The 6,000-nt window shown below is 26.9% G+C and overlaps 1 pseudogene; it reads right to left on the reverse strand.

The window, feature by feature from the left end:
- Positions 1-3,798: 3,798 nt before the first annotated feature.
- On the reverse strand, positions 3,799-4,598 carry LOC131182014 (NADPH-dependent pterin aldehyde reductase-like; annotated as a pseudogene).
- Between the last annotated feature and the right edge of the window lie 1,402 nt (positions 4,599-6,000).

Genomic DNA, 6,000 nt, shown 5'->3' on the forward strand with positions numbered 1-6,000 from the left:
AATATATATTAAATTTGACAGAATTATCAATATTAACGTTAATATGTAAGTTTAAAATTGATAAATTAAAAGAAATGCATTATTCATTTTTTTCCCTTTTGATATTTTTTTTTTGTAAATTTACATTTGTTTTTTTTTTTTTTTTAAAAGTAAATGTAAAACAAAATTGATCGAAGAATTATTATGCATTCTTAAAATATTTATTTTTTTTTATATAAAATCATCAGTTCAATTCTTTATAAACATGAAAAAATAAAAATTTATCTCTATAAAAATATAAAGCCATATTCATTAGTTTCAAATGTGTCATGTACGTTGATGCCAAGAATATTATTTAATAAATAAGAAATAGATAAACCGTGTCAATCATCTATTTCTTATTTATTAAATAAAATTCATTAGTTTCAAATGTAGTGCGTCTTCTCTTTGTGGTTTGAATCGACGATGGGATAAGTAGAAGAAATTGCTTAAAGTTATGTGGTTAAATATAAGATATTTAATTATAAAATTATTTTAAACTAAAATAATTAATAATTATTAAAGTAAAATCTTTTTTTTTTAAATAAAATTTGACAATTTTAAATATAAGATATTTAATTATTAATTATTTTAAACTAAAATAATTAATAATTATTAAAGTAAAATCTTTGTTTTTTTAAATAAAATTTGACAATATAATACTCTTACAAGAGAAAAAAAATATAAACATAAATAATTAAAATATTATATTTAGATAGAATATAATACTTCTGAATAGGAAATATCTTTTTTGATTTTGAATTATCAGAAAAATCTTTTATATTGCCCATTTTGGGAACTTGTTATCTCTGTAACCCTACAGAAGACATTAAACTATAAACGTCAACAGAATAATATGCTTCACTATCAATTGGGATGGCAACGGACAGGGTACCTACGAAAATCATCCTACCCGAATCCGAATTCGATTAATATTCTCAAAATCCGAACCCGTTCCCGACTCAATTGTTGTTATTCGAAAAATACCTGAACTCGTTTAATTTTATATATTTAAGTAATAATCTTTATAAAATATTATTTGTATTAATAATTTATATTTTAAAATTTTAATAATTTCATAAAATTTTCAAATTTATTTTATATAAAATAAAATATATAAAAATTTATAAATACTACTAAAAAAATATATATTTTACATTTAATTAAATATTTATATAAACGGATTCAGATAACTGATACTCAACATATAAAACCCGAACTCATTCCAAACTCGATTATATACTATCCAAACCTGTTCTATTAGGATTCGGTTGGATCGAGTACCCACAAAAACCTGACCCGTTGCCATCCTTAACTATCAAGCTCCATTAATAAAATATTATTATCCATACTTGAGTCTCTCACAAAAAATAAAAAAATCAAATTGAAACTTCTGATTATTCAAATCTGTTTATATATTAACTACTGATTATTCAAATCTATTTATATAATTAATTAATTAAATATAAAATATATATTTGTTATAGTAATATTTATAAATGTTTATATATAATATTTTAAATAAATAGAATTTTTGCTAATACAGGAGATATTTATCAGGCAGTTTTGCTTTTATACAAGCTTCCTAGAAGTATATTCATCTCCCCAGCATCTTACTTTTCCAGGCCATCCATGGTTTTGTGCAAATATAATGGTGGCAAGAAAGCTTGGAAACCGTTTGCCGTATTATAATTTATCATAAGAGTGCACCATTACTCCAGCAGAATAATGCCAGATATTTATTATCTTCAATATACATTGACAAATACTAAAACTGAGAAGAAATTAACATACAAATTTAACAAGAAAGAGAAATCCAATTTGTAGCATGCTCATGACAAGTAAAATGGTTGGATAGCAATACATTTTCACTGCATGAACAATTATAGTTAATTTCATGATAAAAAGATTAATGACATACCCCCAACAGCTCATTGATTATAGGTAATTTCATGATCTAAAGCTCAATCCATATATCACAACCATCAGACCTTAAAGGTTAGACGCCACATTCCTTTGCCTCAGCCAACCAGTGCATATAATCAATGAACATAGTAAGTTCCTCCTCTACCTAAAGACTATTTTCAGTAAAAAATATGGAATTCGTGGTAATTCAATTTTAGTATTGACTGGTGAAGAATTTTTTTGTTTGAAAGGCGTGATACTGTTCATAATGAATAAATGCCCAAATGGTGATGATGAACTCGTCACAGTGAGAGGCGTGCTACCATATGCTTCTCTTTGAGCATCATTACAGCCTCAGAAAATTTCATCACACTGTAAGAGATGCACCATTATCAGCTCCTGTTAGATTGAGTATCATTGTAGCTGCCTTTGAGGCCCTGATGATTCATGAGCAACAGGTTAAGTGAAAATTAGAAAAGCCTCCAGGATTTTCACAATTAGAAATGGAGTAGAAGTTATTTAATATAACTTAACAAGCAATATCAACACAAAGTCAGTGAAATATACATATAGTATAAACCTAAGTTGGTGGCACAACTGCACAAGTTGGTTACTAGACCTGATATACATGCGTCACAACTCACAAAGAGACCTGTCTGCACATGGAAGCCATGTCGTATAAATTGGCCAACAGCAGCATGAGACTTATTGGTATAAAATAGTGGTAACTTATTGGTATAAAATAGTGGTAAGAGGATAAGAAGGTTCTTCTGTGTAGAATATGAATGAGAGAGAAATTATATAAATTAAATCTACAAATTATTACGTCCATTTCATTTTTTTTTCCCCATGTCAATGAAGTTCATTGCCTATCATATTTATAAAGAAACAAAAATAAATTGAGAGTGAGGCATCAAGGCTTTGCCTCAAGTTTGGAGGGTTACATTACTTCATAACTAAGACAAGCTTCTTGGCATTTAACACACAATGAGCAGATCCATAAACAATTTCATCATGTCTCTGACTTCACATGTTAACATTGCAACTTAGCTCCATTTCCTATGGTGATATAATTGCTCTATCTCTGGGAGTTTCTGGTTCAAGAAGATTTTGAGAAACAAAGTAGACACTAACAAAGGACATGTAACAAATAAGTTCTGCAAACTGTAATTTTCAGTAAAAGTTTATACACAGGATAAGATTTATACTCGTGTTTTTACAGGAGCAACAGCTCAATTCAATGATCATTTGCAAGTTTTTCTTCAATGGAAGTAACATAATTACATGCACAGACTGTTAAAATGGGAACAATGTGCAGACAATTTTTAAAAAAATATATAAGTAAGCATATAGATAATTTAATTGAAGGAAAACTAATTACCATGCATCGGGTTCCTGGTAAATTGAAGCTGAAGTGCCAAAGCATGACTGGAGCATTTCAGTGTGTATCACTCCCGGATTAAGTGCAATAACTGCCATCCCATCAGGCAACTCTTTTGCAACTGATCTGGTCAAACCCTCAACAGCCCATTTAGATGCACAATAAGGCGCAACCTGTTAAAATATAATCAGATGAAAATCTGGAAAGTGAACTTGAAAGGAAGAACCAACATAAAGCAGAGGATAAACATTTAGCACAAAATCCTACTACCATAAGCGTTGACACTCCACCAGCAGACATCACAAATAAAAACTAGCATTTGTTGAATGAGCTAAATCCCACATTATTATACTTATTTTACAATCAATTAAAAGGAAACATTAGAGAATTCCAACAGAAAATAAATTTTTAGGAAATTCATCTTAACAGGGCAGCAACGGATCTTCCCCATCCAGAAGAGAAGTTAAAAATAATTCCTTGCTTGTTGGGTAACATTAGAGGATGAAGTGACGCAAAACATTAGCTATTCCTTTCACATTCGTATCAATTACAGCGTCAAACTCTTCCTCTGGAACTTCCCATATCTTGTTGTTTCTGTTAATGGTACCGCATTGTTCACTGTTTAACAAAATTAACAAGTAAAGGAATTTTCTTTTTTTTTTGTTTAAGAAAATATTAAAATTTAAAAAGAAAAGGGAAATTTTTGTATATGAAAATTCACCTATGATATCTGGAACACCCTTCTTTTCTATTACAGCTCTTGCCAGCTCTTCGACGCTACTATTAGACCTCTAACAATCGCCCGCCATTGAAATTAAACAATTAAAAACCAAAATAATGAAAGAAAGATTAAAAATTGATCAAGAAAATGTAGAATGGGGGGAAATACCACGTCGGCGATGAGGAGCAGGTGGTGGTTGTTATGGTCGGAGGAGAGTTCAGATTGGAGGGAATTGAGCTTATCCTGAGCACGAGAGCAACCGATGATGGTGTGACCTCTCTTGGCTAGTTCTAGAGCTAAGGCTCTGCCTAGTCCTTTGCTCACTCCGGTAATCATTACCGTCTTACCGCCAGAGCTCGCACCTGCAGCTCCAGCCGCGGCTCTGTTAACCGCCCCAAACGACGCCGTTTTCATCTCATCTGCAGCAGAGGCAAACTGCTAAAGGGAAATGAAATGATTCAGATGGAAGGCTCTGTATTTGAAGTTTCAATGGTAAAGGCTTTTGCCGCTCTCCGGGCCATTGCCACATTGTGGTTTACATATCCTATGGCAGATTCTAGATGCACTGCCTGGTTCCTTGATATGGCTCACAAGTTAGTCATATTTATTTAGATTAATATTCATTTTAATTTATAAATTAAAAAATTATTTAAAATAAATTAAAAGTAAAATAAAATTATATATTTATTTTTAAAAAATTTATTAATCAAGTAAAATATTATATTATTTTAATAATTTAAAAAAAATATTAATACTATTTTTATTTTAATAATCATAAAATTCAATGATATTTCTATTTTAGTTATATTTTGACAAATTAAATTTTTTAATTTTTTTTATTAAATACTTAAATTATTTAAAAATTAATTTAAAATAAATTTATTAAATAATTATTTATTTATTTTTAAATTAAACTTATAAGTTGAAAGTAAATAATCAAGTCAAAAAAATTTTTTTTCCTATTAAGTGAATATTTGGCTTGGTTTATAAATCAGTTAAACCTATTTAAGTAAAAAATCATATATATATATATATATATATATATTAGTATTTAGTTTGACTTATAAATTAAAAAAAATTTACTTAAAATAAGTCAAAAATTATAAGTAAAGTTATTTATGACTTAACTATTTATTTTAAAACTATTTTTAATCAAATGAAAGACTATATTATCTTAATAATTTTTAAAAACATCTATATTATCCTATTTTAATCGCTATAACACTTGATTATATATTTTTTTTGATAATTTTAACTAATTAAATTACTTGTAGTCATTTTCTAACTAAATACCTAAACTATTTAAAAGTTATTTTTAAATAATTTTACTAAATAATTAACTACTTATTTTAATTTGACTTAAAATTAAAAACAAAAATATTTTAAGTGAATAATTAAAAGTAAGAATAAAAACTAAAATATTCTTTAAATGATAACACAACAACCATCTACATAATTTTAATTCTTTTATTTATGCGAGTACATTTTGAAGCATGTAACATTACATGTGCATCAAATAATTTATGATATATAATTTTTTTATTTATATATTATTTTTAATTATTCGATTCTATTTTTTTAATAAAAATATTAAAATAATTAATATTAAATTTTAATTATTGGATTTATTTTAATTTTTAAGAATTTTAATTTTTCATATCTATATTTTACTATTATCAATTTTTTTCATAAGAGAAATTTTCTTGAAATATGCTAATTTCATTATACTTGAAAACTATATTTTGTGTGAGTAATAACTCCAAATTTTCATATATATTAATGTAGTTAGTGCCAAATGATTTAATTATATGTACCATTAGTAATGATATTGGTTCCCTAAAATATAAAAACTATGATAAAAAAATATAATTGAGTGAATGTCAAATAAAGACAATCAATTTTAGTTTAATTTTAAATTTTAATAATATTATGGACATGCTTAGTTGAACTTTGTAAGTGATCATAAGCCATAAAG

The sequence above is a fragment of the Hevea brasiliensis genome, chromosome 8, assembly GCF_030052815.1.
Source record: "Hevea brasiliensis isolate MT/VB/25A 57/8 chromosome 8, ASM3005281v1, whole genome shotgun sequence".
Classification (NCBI taxonomy): domain Eukaryota; kingdom Viridiplantae; phylum Streptophyta; class Magnoliopsida; order Malpighiales; family Euphorbiaceae; genus Hevea; species Hevea brasiliensis.